This window comes from Neoarius graeffei, chromosome 19 (assembly GCF_027579695.1).
Source record: "Neoarius graeffei isolate fNeoGra1 chromosome 19, fNeoGra1.pri, whole genome shotgun sequence".
Lineage (NCBI taxonomy): Eukaryota > Metazoa > Chordata > Actinopteri > Siluriformes > Ariidae > Neoarius > Neoarius graeffei.
The window spans coordinates 7607368-7631274 of record NC_083587.1 but is presented as its reverse complement, the minus strand read 5'-3'; the positions used below and the strand labels follow the sequence as shown (position 1 = coordinate 7631274).

Sequence of the window (23907 nt, the reverse complement as noted above, 5' to 3'; positions counted from 1 at the left end):
TGCCTTCTGCATAGAATCATACGTCATCCTCGCTGCCATATTGGATGTGCCGAAGTGGAGATTCTTCAACCGTCTCTGGTATAGCGTCTATACAGTAGCCGAGAATAAAGATGCCTCATTCATGTGCTGCGTTTAACTGTACCAACAGGTTTACCGTCCAAACGAGATCACATGGGATTACCTTTCACCGGTGAGACCTGAAAAATACTTTTCATTGTATTTGCTCATTATAACGTAATTTTACCAACAGATTTTTCTGACTTTGTAGGGCGGTACGGTGGTGTAGTGGTTAGCGCTGTCGCCTCACAGCAAGAAGGTCCTGGGTTCGAGCCCCGGGGCCGGCGAGGGCCTTTCTGTGCGGAGTTTGCATGTTGTCCGCGTGGGTTTCCTCCGGTTTCCTCCACAGTCCAAAGACATGCAGGTTAGGTTAACTGGTGACTCTAAATTGACCGTAGGTGTGAATGGTTGTCTGTGTCTATGTGTCAGCCCTGTGATGACCTGGTGACTTGTCCAGGGTGTACCCCGCCTTTCGCCCGTAGTCAGCTGGGATAGGCTCCAGCTTGCCTGCGACCCTGTAGAAGGATAAAGCGGCTAGAGATAATGTGATGTGTGTGTGTGATTTTTCTGACTTTGTGGCTAATATGAAGTCTCGCGCATAATAGCTGCTCGGTGAAACCTGTCTCCAAACAATGAAGTATTTCCTTCATAACTATGCTGATTGTTGTTAGTTGCTTAGCTAACTTTTCACATACTATGTAGGTTTCCCAAAACTAAAGACATGAAAAAAGCAGTGGGAGACAGCTGTGCGACGGGAAGGGTTTTCTGCTACTCCGTCATCCATGCTCTGCAGTGAACACTTCAGAATGGAGGATTTTGACAGGACAGGTCAGACAGTCAGGATCAGAGAGGGAGCTGTTCCTTCAGTCTTCAGTTTCCCAGCTCATCTCCACCGGGTAGGTGTATAGTTATAAGCAATGAGAATTAGATAATACAGTGCCACACTATGATGAACGTTTTTGAACGTATGATGAAGGTTTTTAACCTTTCTGAATGTGAAGGAATCAGTGATGTATTTTGTTTTGGTATGACGTTAGAACCTGGCCGAACTCAGTTTGGCGGTCATTCAGCTCACTTTATTCAACGAGAGTACGTCTGTGTGGTGACTCAATAAATAAAACAGTACATTTTTATTTTCATTCACTATTTCCAGTTTTTCCACTATTTCCATCATTTATCATATTCAGTCTTGTAGGTTGGTTATTTAGGCCTCAGGTTTTGGTAGCTTGCTACGGTATGCTGACTGATTAGCTTACCTGAGCTATCTATTGAGGTATTTCACCTGACGTCACAGGGTCACGTGACGCCCCGGTGTCCACCATTTTGGACGGCAAGCTAGCTAATGTCAACAACAGTAGCTAGTATGTTACTGTAGCAATATTTACGTTCAGTCATTTGGATGACTGTTAAAACCTTTCAGTCTCAAGTTTTTCCTTTACTGGATTTACTAGTTTACTGAGCTAGCGCGCGATGGCTCCCGGCCCGGCCGGAGAGCGCGCGATGGCTCCCGGCCCGGCCGGAGAGCGCGCGATGGCTCCCGGCCCGGCCGGAGAGCGCGCGATGGCTCCCGGCCCGGCCGGAGAGCGCGCGATGGCTCCCGGCCCGGCCGGAGAGCGCGCGATGGCTCCCGGCCCGGCCGGAGAGCGCGCGATGGCTCCCGGCCCGGCCGGAGAGCGCGCGATGGCTCCCGGCCCGGCCGGAGAGCGCGCGATGGCTCCCGGCCCGGCCGGAGAGCGCGCGATGGCTCCCGGCCCGGCCGGAGAGCGCGCGATGGCTCCCGGCCCGGCCGGAGAGCGCGCGATGGCTCCCGGCTCGGCCGGAGAGCGCGCGATGGCTCCCGGCTCGGCCGGAGAGCGCGCGATGGCTCCCGGTTTGGCCGAGCGCGCTAGCTCAGTAAACTAGTAAATCCAGTAAAGGAAAAACTTGAGACTGAAAGGTTTTAACAGTCATCCAAATGACTGAACGTAAATATTGCTACAGTAACATACTAGCTACGATGTTGTTGACATTAGCTAGTGCTAACAGCTAGCTGCTAGTACACTGCAACAACACAGACACCGACCCTAATAATACAGTTCTTGGTCATTGCCTGGTAACAGCAAATTTATAACGGGCCATGTCTCAACAGACTAAGAAGTTATTTCAATGACATTTAATAACATTTTGTTTATCCTGAGGACCGAAAGTAAATGAAAATGTGAACAAACCTTAGCTGTAATCAGATGGCGACCACCGGCTCCAGGGACGACCCACTGATGTAGGCATGTTACCCAGCCTGACACAAAATATTTGTAGGCATCCAAACTCTTATACGCTTTCAGATCAATACCTGTGTATGGCGATGGGTTTTTAACGACATAGGTGTACAGATCCTGTGGGCCGAAGTCAGGTAAAGATGAGGGCTTCGTGTACTTCCGTACGTCAGTGAACAATCCTGGTGGAAGCGGGTAAACATCGTTCTCTAAGCCTGCTAACCTCAATTTTTGCAAATACCTCTCCCTCTGCTCGCCCTGTAAATGCCCTACATCACTGGATAGTGAAGGTGTTTTCTGCATCTCGCTCCTTTTTCTTTTATGTTTTTCGTTTGTCGCCTTCCTCGCATTCAAACTGATTCGAGCCGTGCCGTCCAAAATGGCAGCATCACATGACTTGGTCACGTGAGTGAAATACCTCAATTGCGTATCTGTCGCTAGTTTGCAGTGTACAGGGTATTTCGCACACTATTTATAACCATCACATTAAAAGTTATATGTGTTGTTTTGATGCCTATTTGTTTCCCAAATATATGCGTGTGTGTCTTAATGGGTGAATAAAAGACATCAAGTTAAATATTATTGTCGAAAGGGGCTTTATGAAGTTCAGTCCATTTACTTGCATTGGTTTACAGGGAAGATTTGCCACATCCAATATGGCGGACACTCTGACGTATCCCAGCAACGGGGCCACCAGCTCAATGCGGCGTCTATGTCTATGTTCGTGACAGCCTTGCGACACCAACGATGCATTTGCGGCTATTTTGAGAGAAATTTTGTCACACTAATTTTTTGAACATGTTCAAAATATCAGCGATGAAGGAGAGACACTTTGCGACTCATGCGAGGAAATTGAGAAGCCCTGCGAATGTTTCAAGACACTTTTGAAACTCTCTCGCGCATGACGTTCGCAATTTGTCGCAGCCCAGTGAGATACTGGCTTTTGGGTTGGGCTGGGATAGGCGTCCTCCACCCCGAAACTCCGCTCCAGTCCAGGTGGTGGCGGTAACGCGTCCAGTAGCTGCTTCTCCAACCGCCAGAAAACACTGGAGAAGAAAAAACCGCCGCACGTTTGAGTCGCTTTAGCCCCTCGAGTTATAAAAATAAAAACACGTTATTGTGTCTGGCTCTGAGGATTTAAAATCCCGAGGTAAGTTAAACTGAAGGTGTGTGGTCGAATCCCAAATATATCTCCACTTTACTGTTTTAGGAACTCCGTTCAGTATGAAATAATGCCGTGTGCACCCTAGATAGTGCACTATTTATCCACTCAGGAGAGATCTGTAGTTTGGCTAACCTGCTTAGTTGTATATTGAAAGTATTTAAATCTTCACTTCAAGTTTATTTCCATCACGGGTTGTTTTTTTCCCTCTTTCTCTAAATTGCAACTTCCTCGCAATTCCAACCTTTTCTCAAAATTCCGACTTGATTTCTCAGACTTTTTTTTTCCCTCGGGGTTTTTATTTATTTTTTTAAATTGTTATTATTATTATTATTATTATTGTTGTTGTTGTTGTTGTTAAGCTAATCAGGCAGAATCACCCTCTCTGCAGTGTGTTGAGCAGAAAGCTTTACACACTGAAAATGAAAATGGATGAAATCATAGGGGACTGTTTTAGGCATGGTTTCCCGAACCGGGAGGTCTTGTTGTTGGAAGAATCGTATGGTGTTGAGCTCGAAGCCTCTGATCCCTGGAGAGAGAGAACTGTGTCTAACAATTAGTTCTGGCAGCAATGAAACCTCTTACTTTAACTCAGGGCTGGTTTTATATGCAGGGCTTTATTAGGCACTGCAAACTCTTCTTCCTCTGCGTGTTTCTTCTTCTTAAACTTATTCATCTTCCAAACAAATATCGAATAACCCAATAACCGTACATCGCACACAGACAAACAATACATCAAAACGTGCGGCTCGATCGGACTCGCTATACAATCCTTTGTTCAGTATTCTATACGGCGCGAAAAAATCATGCAAAATTCCCCTTCATTTCAGTGGGAATAAATGAAAAAAATTGCACTTTTTCAAACATCCGCTGCTCTGGCATGCTTTCACCTAGAGACATGATTCAAACTTTAAAACGGAGACAAAATTCTCCTGTGTGGATCTGGCATTCAACTTTTTTGCTAGGTTGTATACTATTTGATCAGTCACAGATCCAATACCATGATCAATTCTGGAGAAATTCACACTTCATAATGAGTGTCTATGCAGTCCAGGGCTGTACACTAACTTTTTTTCAGGAGCACACGTGCTCCTAAGTTAAAAATTTTAGGAGCACAGGGGAAAAAATGGGGGGCACAAGCACTAGTAGGTTTTCATTTTAAAGGTTTATTGCCGCGCAAACCTTAGACACACCAACACATATATAAAACGCAAAATTCAATTGAGAATGAATGAATGAACAAACTAATGAATAATGAACAACTGAATGAATGAACAAACAGTAGCTAAACAGAGAGCAGAGCTCAGCAGCGCTAACATCATCAAGGACAGCTCCCACCCTGGCTCTGAGTTCTTTGACTTGCTGCCCTCAGGCAGGCGTTACAGGTGCATCAAAGCAAGGACCAACAGACTCAAAAACAGTTTTCCCACAGGCCATAACCACCTTGAACAATTAGCCTTTTTCACATTACGTCACTTGCAGGGGAATTCATATCCGTTTTCAGCCTTTTGAATGGAAGAAGAGGTATACGGCGGCAACATATGTTAACAAAACTGTGTCATTCACAGATAAGATTGATAATAATATTGTGCATTGTTGTTTATCATTACATATTGTTAGCGACCATTCCAGTCACCTATCTGCCTTGTTTTGGAAAGGAAGTTTACTGACTTTCTATGGTTGCTACTTGTTAAGGCCAATTTATGCTGACAACGCAGTCCTCGCAGACGGTGTCGCAGATAGCGTCTGCATAGCCCCCCCACCTTCGCAGACGCTCTGCGCGCACCTCCCAAAAATTGTGACCACCGCAGAAGCCTCGCAGACAGCGTCGCAGACAAGAGGGCTCTGATTGGTCCACTCTACATCCGCTGTACACGCACTTCCGCTTCCCTACTTTCCCGGTTTGTTTTCATGACCGCCATTTTTAAAAACACGAGCAAAGATGGAGCAGCACGAAGAGTGGTTGATCGAGGAAGTACGTACATCTATACGACTCCAGTTCTAGTCATTATAAGTAACCGGAGGATAAACACTCCGCTAACCACACCCACCAACTACTCCTAGCGATTTCGCGACTTCGCGCCCCCTTGCGTTGTAGCGGTGAATAACATCGCGCACGCCTATTACTCCCCGCTCAACGATAAATTACAACTGTCTGCGAAAAGCTATCTGCGAAAGCCTTGTCGCAAGAGCATGCAGAGGCCTTGAGCCAGCAGATTAGCATGCTGCCTCTTCTTCCATTCAAAAGGCTGAAAACAGATGTGAGGTTCTTCTGCAAGTGACGTAATGTGAAAAAGGCTAATTACATGCACTGACTGATGCCACTTCTGGCAGGTGCAACAATGCACCAACAAGGACCTAAAAGGACAATATTTTCACACTTACCTGATACAGTGCAATACTTATTACAGTGCAACCTCACAGAGCAACTTTTTAGTTTTCATAGCTTTTTGTATATTTTATATTTATATTTCTACACTTTTACATCCATACCCAACACAATGCAATACCAAATACAGTGCAATATCCTGAGTTTTGTAGCTGAACTGAGTTTCTGTAACTAATGTGCAATTAACATCTGCAACTCAACACGCCCAGTTATATATTCTTTGTTTTTCTGCTGTGTTGTGACATGCACCATTTGTATATACTGTATATTATTTGTTTTTCTGCTGTGTTGTATGCTCCCATCTAAATGTTTGCTCTGGGGTGTGTGCTTTCCATCTCATTATATAATTTTCCTGCACCTTCTCCCGTCGTTCTAGCTTTCTTCACTACACTTTCTTCTTCGTCCGTTCTTTTATTCTTGTTTCCACCATCATTGCTTTTAAAAAATGCCATTATTCTCTGCATAGCGAATATATTTCTCAGCTCGGTCCAAACCAGCTCTCAGTTATCTCTCAGTTGAATGATCTGATGAATCGCTAAAAAGCACTTTTCCCACCTAATGCCTCACCCACAACATACAACCGTGGGAAAGAGGGGCAATCACAGAAAGATGAGTAGAAACCGGGAAATGTTACGGGGGATATTTATTGTGAGAGTAGGCTATTGTAGCATCAACACAAAAGCACCGGACTCAACTTTAACTGAAAGTGTTATTCAGTAGCCTAAACGTATTCAAGCTACAGACCGAGAAGAATAAAAATGCTGAAATCTCATGTCCCGGTAAAACGCACTAGCATGGCAGAACGGCAAAATTTTTTTTAACTTTTTCACCCCCCCCCCCCCCCCCCCCCCCCCCCCCCCCCCCCCATGGGAACCACCGCAGTGCAAGACAGAGGCAATGCACGCAAATACAGACGGAGCAAGGCGCAGGCAGAACACACACACGCACGTACACAACACTGAACACGCACACAAAAATACAGGCCGTTACTCGTTACACTGCCATGAGGCTACAAGCATGTGTCTCTCTGAGAGGGAGCAGCCCCTCCCTCGTGTGTGTGAGAGCGAGCAGCCCCTCCCCCACCCGCGCGCTGAGCGCAGAGACACAGTGTCACACAGAAAGTGAAGGATTTTCTCAGAGTGCTCCCTCCAAACAACGGGGATTTACACGGAAACGGAAGGAGATATTCACAAAATTCTTTCACATTGAGCACTACAAGGCTCTCCTGAACACATTGATGTAATTTTCTTGTCTCTAGTGTAAAAAATATTAGGTAGGCTATCCAGCGCTGGATTTACATACTTTGCAGTTTAACGTTTGATACATTTTAGAATGTTAAACTCGTCGCGTCTGCGCTCAGTGCTTTCCTAAATTGTCTGCCGCAAGAAGCCCTCGCACGAATGCGCGTTTTTTTTTTTCCGTCGTTCGCATGCCGAAAAATTTGCTCGCAAATGCGAGTGAAATGTGCGCACTGTAGAGCCCTGTATGCAGTCGAGCTAGAGTGAGCTAGAGTGTACATAGCTTTAAAAAAATGCTCTACATTTCTCATTAAAACTGTGTTTTCAGCCACAAATTTCACTCTACACACTATGGTTGGGCGGTATCCAAATTTTGATACCTTTAAACTGTCTGTGTTTTCCCGGGGTATACGGTATTACCGAGAAAAAAATATTTTTTTTCGGCCTACTGTGTAACGTGTGCCTATGCCTCAAATGTACTATTTAAAAGCAGCATAGCGAATTGTGTGCATTGCGGTATGGATTAAGCAGCAAAGCAAATTTTGAACGTACCCAACAAAGATAGCAAGCGCATTGCTAATTCCCACCAGAAACCTAACAGTTCACGCTATGATGTTTTCTTACGTTTCTTCAGTAGATGACATTTCAAATGTTTATTACCCACATCGCAAATGTCATACGTTATATTATTTTACCTTGTTGTTACTCATGTAACCTACTCAAAACACAACTCATTGGAGAGATCTCGTGGAAGTGGAGTACCCCAGGCTATGGTGTGCCTTAGGGGACATATTAGATTTTTCGTTTGGTTTGAAACCAAAATACTGCCACACTGCCGATGTTGTATTTTTTATTTTTTTTTGCCACTAACTCGTTATCTTGACTTGCCATCTTTCAACCGCGGTCTCAGTCTCTCTTTTTTTTTTTTTTAGATAGGACAGTATAGAGAGACAGGAAATGAGCGGGGGAGAGAGAGACGGGATTGGGAAATAACCTCGGGTCGGAATCGAACCCGGGTCCCCGGATTTATGGTACGGTGCCTTAGCCATCTGAGCCATGACACCCCCGGTCTCAGTCTCAGTCACGCAGGGTTGCCATGGTAACGACATAAACAACCCTGCACGCGATGAGAACTTCTTTAGGAAATTGATAGAATTAGTGAAAATACGATCACACAGTTATTCGGGATGATCTTCAATTTATTATTTTATATTATGACCTCATGTACTCCATATTTATTTAGATATTATATATATTTTTTAAAATGACGGTAATGAGACCGATACCGTTGGTACTTTTGGATACCTCGGGATATCTTCTTACCGTAATACCGCCCAACCCTACTACACACACAATTTTCTCAAAAGTTGGAGTCACACTTGTCTTGATTCACACAATGTGTCTACCTAAACGATAGGATTTACAGTTTTTGCACAAGAAGCCTCAAAGTAACAGGTTCACAGCCTAACTGCTCCATTGACTCCCATTATAATCCCGACAGTGATTTTACTACAAAATCAGAAATGTCAGTTGTTTTCAACTCGCTCTGTTGTCCACATTTTTTACACTAGGGGCAAAAAAATTACATCAATGTCTTCATGAGAGCCTTGTAGCGCTCAATGTGAAAGAATTTTGTGAATAGCTCCTTTCATTTTCGTGTAAATCACCGTTGTTCGAGGAGAAGGAAATCTGAGAAAAAGCTCTCTTTGCCTGTGATCTTATGTCTGCTCTGCACCTGAGCACCGTCACCAAGGCAACCAGCTCCAGTCAGGGAACAAATGGGGGAGGGGCTGCTCTCTCTCTCTCTCTAATGCCGCTTTTCCACTACCAACGCGGCTGAGTTGGGCTGAACCGTGCCATGCTGAGTTGGGCTGAGTCGAGTTGGAGTTGCATTTCGACTACAACCGCGCTGAACCGTGCTGGCTGGAAGTGGGTGGACACATTGGGTGGAGTTAGCAAAAGTGGGTGGACGTCACGTGATGTCGTTAGGCGGCACAAACAGTGACATCAGTGACCTTTTAAGCGGTAGTCTCACGACCCGGATAGTAAACAATAAACATGGAGGACATGGAGTCGTTAGTGTTGCTGGTCTTGGTGCTGTGGCTTGTTGTCACCGACAACGCCAACAGATACTGGCAAGAGCGTATAGATGCGGCGAGGCGCATAAGGCTTCAGAAATTCTTGTAATTCGTAATTCTTCTTCTTCCGGGTTTACGGTGTTTACAGATCCCAGCGTGCTCGCGGGGCATGTGAGGACACTCCTCCTCACCAATCAGTGCACAGGGGAGTGTCTCCTCACGCCCCTAGCCCCACTCGGCTCGGTTTGGCTCGCTTCAGCCCTACTCCAAAACCGTGCGAGTTTTGGGTGCTGAGTAGGGCTGAAGCGAGCTGAGTCTTGCTGTTCTGAGGTAGTCGAAACGCGAGCCGTGTCGGGCTGAAGTGAGCTGAAAAAGGGTAGTGGACAAGGCCCAAAACACACACACATGATCATAGCATCGGAGCATCATAGCAAGTCACACATTCACACAGTACAGTACAACTCCTGCAATAGCGACTGCTACGCCCACTGCATCACTCTCACGATTTCCCACAGGGGAATTGTCTATGCTATGATGCTAAAATGCTACAATGCTAAAATGATGCTATGACGAAATTTTGGCGACGCTAGTCGCCAAAATTTCGTCATAGCATCATTTTAGCATTGTAGCATCATAGCACGTCACCAACATTTCATTATGGAAGAAAGACAGGATGAGGTGAAAAATGAAATTTTGGTGATGGTAGTTGCCAAAATTGCATCATAGCAAGTCATAGCAAGTGTCATCATGGCATCATAGCAAGTGTACAGTTTATTTCTTATAGCTCACAGATATTAGCATACTGAAATTGTAAATTGTAAAAGAAAAGTGAAATCATTGAAGCTAGATATTGTTCTGTGTTATTCTGGAAATGTATTTAATTATTTATGGTTGGTGTGTTTATATAAAAGCATATTTAGCCGCGGTAAAAGCTAACGCAGTGAGCTTTTTTTTTTGAGCCAAGCCAAAAGCTAACAGCGCTAACTGTGGTAATATGAATACATCTTTAACAAAAGTGAGATTATTGAATCTAGATATTACTCTCTGGTGATTTTACGGTTAGTTTGTTTCTATACGAGAACATTAAGCCGAGCTAAAACGCTAACGGAGCTAATTGCCTTTGAGCGGAGCGCAAACAGCTGCCATTGTTGTCAAGAAAAGCTAACGGAGCTAACTGTGGTAATATGAATACATCTTTAACAAAAGTGAGATTATTGAAATTCAGCCTGTAGACATATTGAACAAAAATAGACAGGACATACGAGCCAACTTATAAAGACACAACACATTGAAATACACTGAACATTGAGAGAAAAAAATGAGATGGAGTGAACCAAAGGAAGAGAGAGAGAGGCTTAGAAAGAGAAAAAGATGTGGAGACAGAGTTCGATGCATCAGAGCCAGTATAGCAAGTTAGGGGGAGAGAATGGTGACAAAATTACAATCAAGATAGATACTGGCGTGGGGTATGAGCTGCTATAACCAGGTGGTGATATTGCGGTCGCGGTAGAGTGTTCCATTAACATAAAGCTTGTCGACAGACAGTGTAGCTCGTTTACCTTCTTGCCTGAGTTGTTTCATTACAGGCAAGAGGGCTCTTCTTTCCTGGATTTCTCGTGGGAATTGGTCGTTTAGTCCATATGATGTGCCTTTCAGTTATTTTCCTTTGCTTTTAATAAGTTCTTTGTGCTTGTAGTGTTTGAATTTGGCTATTATCGGAGGTGGCTTTTTATTGTCTTTGGAAGTGAGACGGTGGACTCGATGAAAGGTAATCCTGTTGACTGCCTCTGATGGGATTTTCAGAGATGACTGCATGAATTCTTTCACAGCTTTCTCAGGATCATCAGGTGTAGTTGTTGATAGTGGGATTCCTGAAGAAATGAGGTTGTCGCGCATGCTGCGGCATTGGAGGTCTTGTATTTTTTTCTTTCATGATTCTATTTTCGGCGGCACGGTGATGTAGTGGTTAGCGCTGTCGCCTCACAGCAAGAAGGTCTGGGTTTGAGCCCCGTGGCCGGCGAGGGCCTTTCTGTGCGGAGTTTGCATGTTCTCCCTGTGTCCGCGTGGGTTTCCTCCGGGTGCTCCGGTTTCCCCCACAGTCCAAAGACATGCAGGTTAGGTTAACTGGTGACTCTAAATTGACCGTAGGTGTGAATGTGAGTGTGAATGGTTGTCTGTGTCTATGTGTCAGCCCTGTGATGACCTGGCGACTTGTCCAGGGTGTACCCCGCCTTTCGCCCGTAGTCAGCTGGGATAGGCTCCAGCTTGCCTGCGACCCTGTAGAACAGGATAAAGCAGCTACAGATAATGAGATGAGATTCTATTTTCGCTAGTGAGATGAGTTGCCTGGTTAAATAAGTTTGTGGCATTTCCTTTTAGTTCACTGTTTTCTAATACGAGTGTGTCGATCTGTGATTGAGAGAATGCGAGACTGGCGATGTTTTTGACTGGGAATTTGAGGTGAAGATGTTACACTGAGTCTATCGCGAGACTTTGGGTGAGATCCAACATGGCGGCGTGCTGAATACCGTTTGTAAACACAGGATTACAGGAATATTCTTTTCCTTCTGTTTAAACTGGTTATTACCTCTCAACAAGAACCGGCCAATCTGTTTACCTTTTCCGACGGCCACTTCTTCATTCCGGACACCATGACATCTGAACCCAGCAAGAAACACCCAACACGCGACTGGTCAACTGAGACAGACGAGGCTCCAGAGACCAGGGGTGGGCGATACTGGGAATTTGGGTATTGATCCGATACCAAGTAAATACAGGGCTAGTATCGCCGATACTGATGGCGATACTTTTTACTTGAAATGTTATGATCATTGAATAATTTTGTGATTTTGCCTTTTTTAGTTGATTATGAGTATGATAAAACACAGGACTAAGATTTTAGGCAAATAAAAATGTTTTTTATTAACTGACTACAACAATATAAAACAATGTAACAGTATATTAATAATAAAATAATTCCCTTATCACCTTCTGCTACACAAAATTGTTTAAGAAAAAAGTCACTAGTGCAAAATAACAAAAAAGCAACAATGTAACAAAAATATAACAATGTCAACAACACCACAAAAAATACCTTCCATTGCACGCAAATATTTGTGAAAAATAAAGTCAGTAATAAAGTAACAAAGTCAGTAGTGCAAAATAAGTAAACAAAAGCAACAATGTAATAAATATAACAATATAAACAACACAACAACAAAAAATACCTTCCATTGCACGCATATCTGTGTGAAAAATAAAGTCAGTAGTGCAAATCAGGTGTAAACTACAAGTGGCTTGTAACCTTTGGCTCTTTACGCACAAAGCCCTCCAAGGAAGTATCCCTTGAGGTGCCCTTTTGGCTCTGTTCCCATGTTGATAACAGATTTAAAGGTTTTTGTTCAGGAACAGTAACATGTTTACATTCTTCCCTTTTATTGCACCACTTCTCTGAGTTATTAACTGTCTCGCCTTAGAGAAAATCCTTTCTTTCTCAGTCAGTGCTCTGACTCTCCGCTCTCCGACAAAGCGGGGAGGGGCAAGGTGTGAGCGGCAGAGAGAGAGAGGTGCACTGTTTACACAGACAGATTTAGAGAGAAACTACACTCGCATGAACTCTGAGTAAATTGGAGTAATTTACTGGACGTATTGAAGCGAAACTGCGACGAAAGTATCGATCTCATCACGCTAGTATCGATTCGATTCCGATACTCACCTTGGTATCAATACTATCGCTACTCAGATCGATACGCCCACCCCTGCCAGAGACTCCCCCCGCTATCGGTACCGCCAAGGTCACATCCATCGAGGTCAGTTTACTGGAATCCATAAACCACAAACTTGATATACTTGAACATCTTCATGAGGACATCAAGGAATTAAAAGCCAGTCTCACATTCTCTCAATCACAGATATGAATACATCCTTAACAAAAGTGAGATTATTGAAGCTAGATATTACTCTCTGGTGATTTTATGGTAGGTTTGTTTCTATACGAGAACATTAAGCCGAACTAAAAAGCTAACGATGCTAACTCAGTGTTTCCCACAGACCAGGTAGCAATTTGTGGTGCTCCACTGTGCCGATGAGGGAATCATGCGCGGTGGTGGTCGGTGGAGTCGGTCATTGGGGTGTATGCAAAGTGTTTACAGCGGGCGGTGTTCAAACACACAGTATCTTTCTTCAGAGTCACCTGCTGGGACTATTTTAAAGCTACAAGAAGCATTTGAGATTATTCAGTTCAATCTAAATTCTTTTAAGTTCTTTAAGAGAAGACAGCTAAAACAATTTTTACCAGAACCCTGCCTGGTTTCATTCCTCGACCCAACTTTACATTACAGGGCAGGCCATTAGTTTGCTGGGCTTGATGTTGGTGGAAAACCTGTCGTCTTTTAAATTTATGAAAATTACTCACCAAAATTGAAGTTCAAGTTTAGTTTTTACTAGAGATGCACCGATTGCAATTTTTTGGGCCGATTCCGATTTTCCATGGAGTGTGACCTGCCGATGCCAATTTTGGCCGATTCCGATTTCATTTTTTCAAACCACTTCACAGTACACACACACTTTTCTTTTTATCTTTTCTTTAATAGAACATTCTGCCAGATTTTCAGTAATAAATTTTCAACACCTCAAAGGTTGAAAACAAACAAAAAGACATTGTTCTTTGTAAAATCTTTCTTTATGTTTGGTATTAACATATTATTTCCTGAAATAGGAAATTCACACAAACGTTTTTTCTTTTCCCATCCAATATCTGGCACAAAAACAACTTCCCCCTCATATATTATTTGCCTACTGCTATGGAACACACTTTCATAAGCCTATTTAGGTCTTAAAACTTATGCCTTATAGAACAACCCATTTCTTCATTCAATATCAAAATACAAAAATAATTTCCAGTCATACTTATACCATAGCCATTCTATCATCTTTGTCAAATGTGTATTTGTAGAGTAATTTCCAATGGAATCAAGTGCAGCCAAGGTTGTAAAACAAACAAAAAGACATTTTTTTCTCTCTCTCTTTGTACAAATCTAACTAGATGTTTGGTAATAGGCTAACGTATTAATTCCTGTAATGGGAAATTCACACAACCACAAACGTTTTCTTCTTTTTACATCCAATATCTGACACAAAAAATTCACTATATTTGGATATCCAAATATAGTGAATTTTTTTTTTGTTAACGGCGCACGCGCAGGACTGACACTGTTCTGCGCAGGCGCAACACAATCGCACTAGAAAGCATGTTCAAGCTGCCAGTGTAGCTGCAGTCTTTTTAGTTGCGAATTACGAGTATTTCCACTTTCATCTCTGTGATGCAAAAGTTTTGATCAGCAGAAAATCGGCATATTTTAATTTTGACTGGCTGGTTGCCGGTCATGGCCTATCACGTGAAAATCGGCCGATTCTGATCAGTAGCCGGTCAATCGGTGCATCTCTGGTTTTTACCTTAGTTTTTTGCCTTTTTGGTGGCAATCTTTCAATCATTCAAGGAATAAATTGCAAAAAGACAAGCTGGAGGTTTTTATTTTAAATATTGAACTCAACACTTCCCTCAAACAATACTAAAATGAAATAAATAGTATAATGTAACAAAATAATAATAAAATAAAATATCATAATTAGATCTAAGAAACCACTTAAGGTAACAAACAATAATGAAAAAGCATTACCCTAATTGGTGCAAAGCCTGCATGCCCGATCAGAACATTTAATTCTGCGTGGCTTCCTGAAAAAAAAAAAACCCCTCCAGTCCCCTATTGTAAGGGAAGTCATTGCTGAAGCGGGATAAACGGGATAATGCAATAAGGCCGGTTCCTCGTGTCAAGCTGCTACTGTCTGCATCAAAATTGGTTTATAGCCTGACTCAGGGATGTCCGTTTCCTGTAAGCCAAGAAGGCTATGATAAAGCTCATCACGAGCACGACGTAGGCTACCTTTTGAAATAAGGGGTCGGAGGCGAATCGGGAAAGCTGCGTTATTTTAATTAGCCTAACAGGCCTACTTGCAGTCCGGGTATATGCGCACCGGCAGGCCTGTGTACACGCCTCTCTCTCTCTCTGTGTGCGCGCGCGCGAACGAGAAGAAAGAGCACTATTGCCGCTTTTCCACTACAAACGCGGCTGAGTTGGGCTGAGCCGTGCCGTGCTGAGTTGGGCTGAGTTGAGCTGAGCGGGGCTGTTGGAGTTGCATTTCGACTACAACCGCGCTGAACCGTGCTGGCTGGAAGTGGGTGGACACATTGGGTGGAGTTAGCGAAAGTGGGTGGACGTTACGTGATGTCTAAGCAGCGCAAACAGTGACATCAGTGATCTTTTAAGCAGTAGTCTCACGACCCGAATAGTAAACAATAAACATGGAGGACATGGAGTCGTTAGTGTTGCTGGTCTTGGTGCTGTGGCTTGTTGTCACCGACAACGCCAACAGATACTGGCAAGAGCGTATAGATGAGGCGAGGCGCATAAGGCTTCAGAAATTCTCGTAATTCTTCTTCTTCCGGGTTTACGGTGTTTACAGATCCCAGTGTGCTCGTGGGGCGTGTGTGGGCATGTGAGGACACTCCTCCTCACCAATCAGTGCACAGGGGAGTGTCTGCTCACGCCCCCAGCCTCACTCGGCACGGTTTGGCTCGCTTCAGCCCCACTCCAAAACGGTGCGAGTTTTAGGGGCTAAGCAGGGCTGAAGCGAGCTGAGTCGTGCTGTTTTTTGGTAGTCGAAACGCGAGCCGTGTCGGGCTGAAGTGAGCTGAAGCGAGCTGAAAAAGGGTAGTGGAAAAGGGCCATATGAATGAACGGAATGATACGCAATGGAATTTTTTTTCAAAATCGTGAGTCTGATTGTGTGGCGATAGGAATCCATTGTGTGGCGCTGCGCCACACAATGGTCTATGTATGGGAAACCCTGTAACTGCCTTTAGACGGAGCTAGGTGAACGGCACGAAAAGCCGCCATTGCTCTCACCAACCGCTAGCAGCCTGAACTGTACTGACAAGCAAACAAGCTTAAATAAAATTCAGATCATTGAAGGTGGACATTACTCTCATGATTTGGGGGTGGAATTTTTTTTAACTGTTGGTGTATTTCTAAACAAGAAGATTAAAGATGAAAGCTATATATTTATCTATCTATTCAGACTACATTTACATTCTCCTTCTGTCCAGGGAAAACCACATTTCTCCGTGTTTGTTTGATTGTTTGTGATAAACTGTGATTAACTGTCTCTGTATGGACTTAGAAAGAAATTACATTTAAATGTAATATATGATTTAACAACCTACATTGATTAAATAGAAAAGCGAGCATTTTCATACGACTACTTTGACTTTTAGTAATTAATGTACATTTTGATGATAAAATCCTGCACATTTGCTTAAGTTAGTAGTATTACTTGTGGTGGTATATTTATAGTGTTAATGTGATTCTTTGTCTTGAGGAAAAAAATTTAGTTTACTGATAAGTCAGCAGGCCCTGCTCTGCTCTCTCACAAACACACATTACAAAAAGTAAACATGTTTAACGTGTCTGTTACAGAGATGCCTACTAGTACGGATTGGCCATATTTTGTACGGAAAAGTTACGTAAATACGATGTTACGGCAAACCGTGTTATTCTGTATGGAATTATTATAAAGTCTTAAATTCCAGTTAGTTGTTTTTAAATGTCCAAGCGACTTTTTCAATCCATGCGCAATTCACGGCTATTTATTTTTACGACAACCGCACATGCTGTGTGTGACATGCGCAGATACCGCACATGCTGTGTGTGACATGCGCATAATGAATAGCATCATTTTTTTACAAAATTAACATTGTTTATTGTATTAAGTTTAATATAAATATATAAACCTTTATTTCAGAACTCAATTAAAAAGAACTACAGAAAATACAATAATTCTAAATATAGTACAATATAAATAATTTGTACAAAAAGTTTTTGTTTTATTACCTATCGTCTAGGGTTGGGCGGTATTACGGTAAGAAGGTATCCCGAGGTATCCAAAAGTACCAACGGTATCGGTCTCATTACCGTCATTTTAAAAAAATATATAATATCTAAATAAATATGGAGTACATGAGGTCATAATATAAAATAATAAATTGAAGATCATCCCGAATAACTGTGATCGTATTTTCACTAATTCTATCAAGTTTTCATCGCGTGCAGGGTTGTTTGTCGTTACCATGGCAACCCTGCGTGACATTTGGAGTCTGACAGAAAGCTTCGCAAGAGACTGAGACCGGGGGTGTCATGGCTCAGATGGCTAAGGCACCGTACCATAAATCCGGGGACCCGGGTTCGATTCCGACCCGAGGTTATTTCCCGATCCCGTCTCTCTCTCTCCCCCGCTCATTTCCTGTCTCTCTATACTGTCCTATCTAAAAAAAAAAAAAAAAAGACTGAGACCGCGGTTGAAAGATGGCAAGTCAAGATAACGAGTTAGTGGCAAAAAAAAATACAACATCGGCAGTGTGGCAGTATTTTGGTTTCAAACCAAACGAAAAATCTAATATGTCCCCTAAGGCACACCATAGCCTGGGGTACTCCACTTCCACGAGATCTCTCCAATGAGTTGTGTTTTGAGCAGGTTACATGAGTAACAACAAGGTAAAATAATATAACGTATGACATTTGGGATGTGGGTAATAAACGTTTGAAATGTCATCTACTGAAGAAACGGAAGAAAACATCGTAGCGTAAACTGTTAGGTTTCTGGTGGGAATTAGCAATGCGCTTGCTATCTTTGTTGGGTGTGTTAAACCGTATGGATTTAAGTGGAATAATTGTAAGGAGTTATGTGATCAAGACAACGTTTTAAGCAAGGTAAGGCCATTTGATTATTAATTTCCCCGCCATGGCATGACGTGGGCCCATATGATTTTGCCTTGTGCAGCTACCGCGCATTTGAATTAGGTTCGCCTCATTTGCGCTGAAGAATATGGTTTATCGCGCAGTCTAAACGGACTTGGGTGTTGGTTGATTCTTTTCCTTTTTTTTTATTTCCCATGCTTGAAAGGGTATGATCCTGCTCATCGTGTACTTTTTTTTGATGGAGCAGGTGAAATAGTGCTGCAAATGGCGTTTCAACGCAGACGTGTAAACGACAGTTGAATGCTATTTTCAAGATAAAGGAAGAGTTGCGTGATGCTTTGAAATATCTCTTAATCCATTCATCAATGCACAAAATTCGCTTTGCTGCTTAATCCATACCACAATGCACACAATTCGCTATGCTGCTTTTAAATAGTACATTTGAGGCATAGGCGCACGTTACACAGTAGGCCGAAACAAAATATTATTTTTTTCTCGGTAATACCGTATACCCCGGGAAAACACAGAGACGGTTTAAAGGTATCAAAATTTGGATACCGCCCAACCCTACTATCGTCTACAACAGTGTTTTTAATATAATAAGAATAATATTAACAACCACTAATAATAATTAGTAGTAGTAATTATTATTGATTATTAATCATTACTACTTATGAATTAGTGATTAATAAGTACTAGGGATTATTAAATGTTATAAAATTAAGTTATTAAAAATTATTACAAATAATTATTAAAAAGTAGTAATTGGTAGAATACCAACAAATACTCATGGATTATAGATAATTTTTTAAAATAGTGAACATTGATATAACTGTACTACTACTACTACTAATAATAATAAACAATACTACTAGTAATACTTGTTAATGTTATCAGTACAATTATCAATGTTCACTATTAAAAACAAATTACTATAATCCATGAATTGTTTGTATCACCACTACTACTACTACTACTACTACTACTAATAATAATAATAATAATTACTACTTTTTTAATAATTTTAACTTTTATAACTCAATTTTATAGCATTTTAATAATCACTACTTATTAATTATTAGTATAATTAAGTAGTAGTTGATAATAATTAATTATTAAATTACATTTTGATAATCACTGCTTATTAATTAAGTAGTTATTAAAAAAAGTAGTTATTATTATAGCCCAAGAGCATTAGCTCAAAATTGAGTCCAACCCGGAACAAATTAGTAACAAGCTGAATTTTTCAGAATATGTTCAGAATACCCTTAGGAATAACATACTAAAAGTCCCCGGGAATCCACCTTGTGCTTTCTGAGAAATTCAAGATGGCGCCCAAAATGGCCGCCGATTGGAGATTTTTCAATATCTCAGGGATAAAACATAATATAAATGCAATTAAAATGTTAAATTATATGTTCTCTCATACAAGCAATGCAAATTCACCATTGTCACACTATTAAAATTAACCAAGATTACAAGGTCATTAATGTGGAAATTACATGGAATTTGATGGTTGACATTGTGGTGTAACTGTTTTGTGTACAACTACGGAGCGCGAGATGATGACGTCAGAGTTGGAACGTTAGGCAGTGAGAGTTAGGTCAGTCAGGCTGCCTGTGTGTAGTAGAGAGAGACACGCTATGAAATAAACATTCACGCTTTACAGTCGGACTCCACGCAGTTATTGGATAACACGACATGGTGTCAGAAGTCCTGTAGCTAAGCGTGAGGGAGAAGCCCCGGAAAAAGGACCATTTTACACGTGCGACGGAAAGAAAGAGAAGGGCAAAATGAGTGACGGAGAAGGGGATAGCAGCAGTGGTCGACGGCTAATGGCAGCATCAACGGCACCTTGCGCTACATTTAATACCCAGCCACCTGAGTCCTTTGACTTTTCAAAGCCGCAAGAGTGGGATAAATGGATCCGGAGATTTGAAAGATTCCGCATGGCAAGTAATCTTAATGCAAGCTCTGAAGAGAATCAAGTTAATACATTGATATACTGCATGGGGGACGAAGCGGACGACATCTTACGTGGGCTAACTCTAACGGCTACTCAGAAAGGCACCTACAAAGGGGTACGTGATGGCTTCCAAGGTTTCTTTGTGGTCAAGAAAAACGTAATTTATGAACGGGCTAAGTTCAACATGCGCAAGCAGAGAGAAGGAGAGCCAGTAGACTCTTTTGTTACTGCATTATATGCGCTAGCAGAACATTGCAGCTACGGTGTGCTTCATGATGAGCTTATCCGAGACAGACTCGTTGTTGGACTGTTAGATAAGGCACTGTCCGAACGCATGCAGCTGGACGCAGAACTTACGTTGGATAAAGCTGTTAGAATGGTGCGCCAAAGCGAGGAGGTGAAAAAGCAGCAAGTTTCACTGCGGGGTGACACCAAAGCACAGGCAAGTGATGCTAAGTCTGTGGATAGGGTCAGAATGCTCAAGACCAGCAAGCCTGTTAAAGACAAACCTCGGCATGTACACAAGCCTCACGGTGCCCAGTATAGCAAAGGGAAAGCAGCGCAGTGTCACAAATGTGGCAGTTCTCCATCTCATCCTGCGCGAGATTGTCCTGCAAATGCCATGCATGTGGCAAAAAGGGTCACTACAGCCGCATGTGCAGAGCACCAAAATCTGTGCATGAAGTTGAAGGAGAGGAGGACGATGCAATCTTCCTCGGCAGCATCACGGCAGATGGTGAACCCTTGACAGTCAGCATAGGCATCCATGACAGTTATGTGACATTTAAAATCGACACAGGTGCCGATGTCACTGTCCTGCCACACGCTGTGTTCCTGGAGATATACAAGAACAATCCGCCAACTCTCAGAAAAGCAACAAAGCCACTCCTGGGACCAGGTAGGAGTCCACTGGATGTCGTGGGCATCGCCAGGCTGCTGCTGAGGAAAGTTGGGAAAGCGGAGATAGAGGATGTATATGTTGTACGTAACCTGCACACTGCCTTGCTAGGAAGATCCATAAGCTGTAGGCTGGGGCTGGTTGCACGTCTTGACAGTGTTAATGTGGAGACATTAAAACAAACCTACCCAAGACTATGCAGTGGACTTGGAGAATTGCGTCAGCCATACGCCATAAAGCTGAAACCAGGGGCTCAACCATTCTCACTCAAAACACCTAGGAGGATCCCATTGCCACTGATGGACAAAGTCAAGCAGGAACTGTCCCGCATGGAAGACCTCGGGGTGATATGCAGAATTGAGGAACCAACAGACTGGTGCGCTGGTATCGTGGTGGTGCCAAAGACGGGTGCTGTACGCATATGCGTTGATCTCACCAAACTGAACGAGTCAGTACGTTGGGAGAAGTTTATCCTGCCATCGGTGGAGGAGACACTGGGAATGCTGGCTGGAGCCAGAATTTTTAGTAAGCTGGATGCGAATATGGGGTTTTGGCAAATTCCCCTAACACATGATTCAGCGAAACTGACAACGTTCATCACACCCTTCGGACGCTTTTTCTTCAAGAGGCTTCCTTTTGGCATAGCATCAGCTCCCGAGCACTTCCAGAACAGAATGGTGACGGAGGTCACAGAAGGGCTTGAGGGCGTGGTGTGCCACATAGATGATGTGCTGGTGTGGGGGCGTACACAGGCGGAGCATGACGAGCACCTGCATGCCGTGCTGGAGAAGATCCAAAAGGCGGGCATCACCCTGAACATTGAAAAGTGTGACCTGTCAAAGTCAGAGGTGAGCTTTCTAGGCCACATGGTCTCTGCCAGCGGTATCTGCCCAGATACAGGAAAGACAGAGGCTGTACAGAGGATGCAGGAACCGACAACAGTGAGCGAAGTAAGATCCTTTCTCGGCATGGTGAACCAGCTGGGCAAGTTCATTCCACAGCTGGCGGAGAGGGACAAACCCCTGCGAGATCTCCTGTCGAAAAAGAACTGCTGGATGTGGGGCATCGAGCAGGCCAAAGCTTTTCAGGATCTGAAGAACGCACTGACGTCGCCACCCGTGCTAGCCATGTATGATCCTAACAGAGAATGCAAGGTCTCAGCAGACGCATCATCATATGGGCTAGGAGGAGTGCTACTACAAAGGTGGGACGAAGAGTGGAGGCCAATAGCCTACATGTCGCGGTCTCTCACTCCAACCGAACAGAGATATGCGCAAGTGGAAAAGGAGGCATTGGGACTGACATGGGCCTGCGAGAGGTTCCGCAACTTCCTGATTGGAAAACACTTCCAGCTGGAGACGGATCATAAGCCTCTCTTGAGTCTCCTGGGTTCTCAAGCTCTAGATGCCCTACCTCCTCGGATCCAGCGTTTCAGAATGCGTCTGATGCGCTATTCCTACTCCATATCACATGTGGCAGGGAAAAGTCTGTGGACGGCAGATACACTGTCACGGGCGCCAGTCGAGAGAGCAGAGACACCGGCTGAAAAAGAGCTGTTTGAAGACACGAATATCGACGTAGACATGGTGATGGAGAACCTACCTGCGAGCACCGTTTACCTAGCTGAACTGCGGGGCAAGCTGCAGAGGGACAGCGTGTGTGCACGTGTGATGCAGCTGTGTACAGAGGGATGGCCAGCCCACGGCACGAACGAACCTGCACTCAAGCTGTACTGGCCTGAACGCGCTCTCCTCACAGTTCAAGATGGTCTACTGTTAAAAGGACAAAGACTTGTTATCCCCTCAACGATGAGAAATGATGTTCTTGTCAAGTTGCACGAAGGTCATCAAGGTGTGGTCAAGTGCAGAGAGAGGGCGCAACAGTCGGTATGGTGGCCGGGGCTGAGCCAGCAGCTGAATGAGGTGGTTCTGAACTACCGGGCATGCTGCCAGGAGAGACAGAGCCACAGGGAGCCGCTGATGCCAACGCCATATCCAGGCCGACCATGGCAAATGTGTGGAGCAGATTTGTTCATCCTAGAGAGCAAGACCTACCTGCTAGTGGTGGACTACGCATCAAGGTATGTGGAAATCGCACTGCTGACCCACACAACGTCCAAAGATGTGATCAATCACCTCAAGTCCATTTTTGCACGTCACGGGATCTGTGAGACACTGGTCACCGATAACGGGCCACAGTTCTCAGGAGCCGACTTTGCTGACTTTTCTGAGTCCTATGGGTTTTGCCATGTGACCAGCAGTCCAAAATACCCCCAGGGAAATGCTGAAGCTGAGCGGGCAGTACAGACCGTGAAGGGACTCCTGAAGAAGTCTGACGATCCGTACCTCGCCTTGCTTGCATACAGGTCTACTCCACTGCAAAATGGATACAGCCCAGCGCAACTTCTCATGGGGAGGAGACTTCGCACCACTGTGCCTATTCTGCCTGCACTTTTGGAGCCTGCTCTTCCTGATGGAGGCGCTGTTCTTCGGAAGGAGGAGGAGAGGAAGAGGAGAGATGCACAGCGCTACAATCTGCGACACTGTGCACGGGACCTCAACAGCCTCACTCCTGGGCAGGACGTGTGGGTCACAGACCAAAAAGTGTCTGGAGCTGTCATCGGAAGTCACACCACCCCTCGCTCATATCTGGTGGAGGGTCCCCATGGGCAGGGCTCGAAATTAACTTTTTTTCTTTGTGTCCCCCAGTGGTCCCGAATTCTGTGTTGTATTGTCCCGAATGGAAGCAATAGTGTCCCCATTTTTTTCCTCTCTGAAATAACCAGTGGTTAATATTATCATATGAAGTTACTATTATATTTGTAACTATGCGATTTTGAAACCTTTATATCATTTTTACAATAAGTCACAAAACACAAGTGACACATGTCCTATACATCATCTACTTCAAAATTACAGTTATTGCATTTTCAGTTTATTAAACTTTGGCGATCTCACTGTATGAATAGATACCCATTTATTTAAAGGGGCCAACTAGCTCATTCAGAAAATGTTTCAACTCACTACATCTGCAGTACACTTTAGTTGAAAATAA

General features: G+C 43.6%; 1 pseudogene; it reads left to right on the top strand.

The window, feature by feature from the left end:
* Window positions 1-3364: 3364 nt before the first annotated feature.
* LOC132867687 (zinc finger protein 271-like) overlaps window positions 3365-23907 on the top strand; it is a 77265-nt pseudogene continuing 56722 nt past the window's right edge.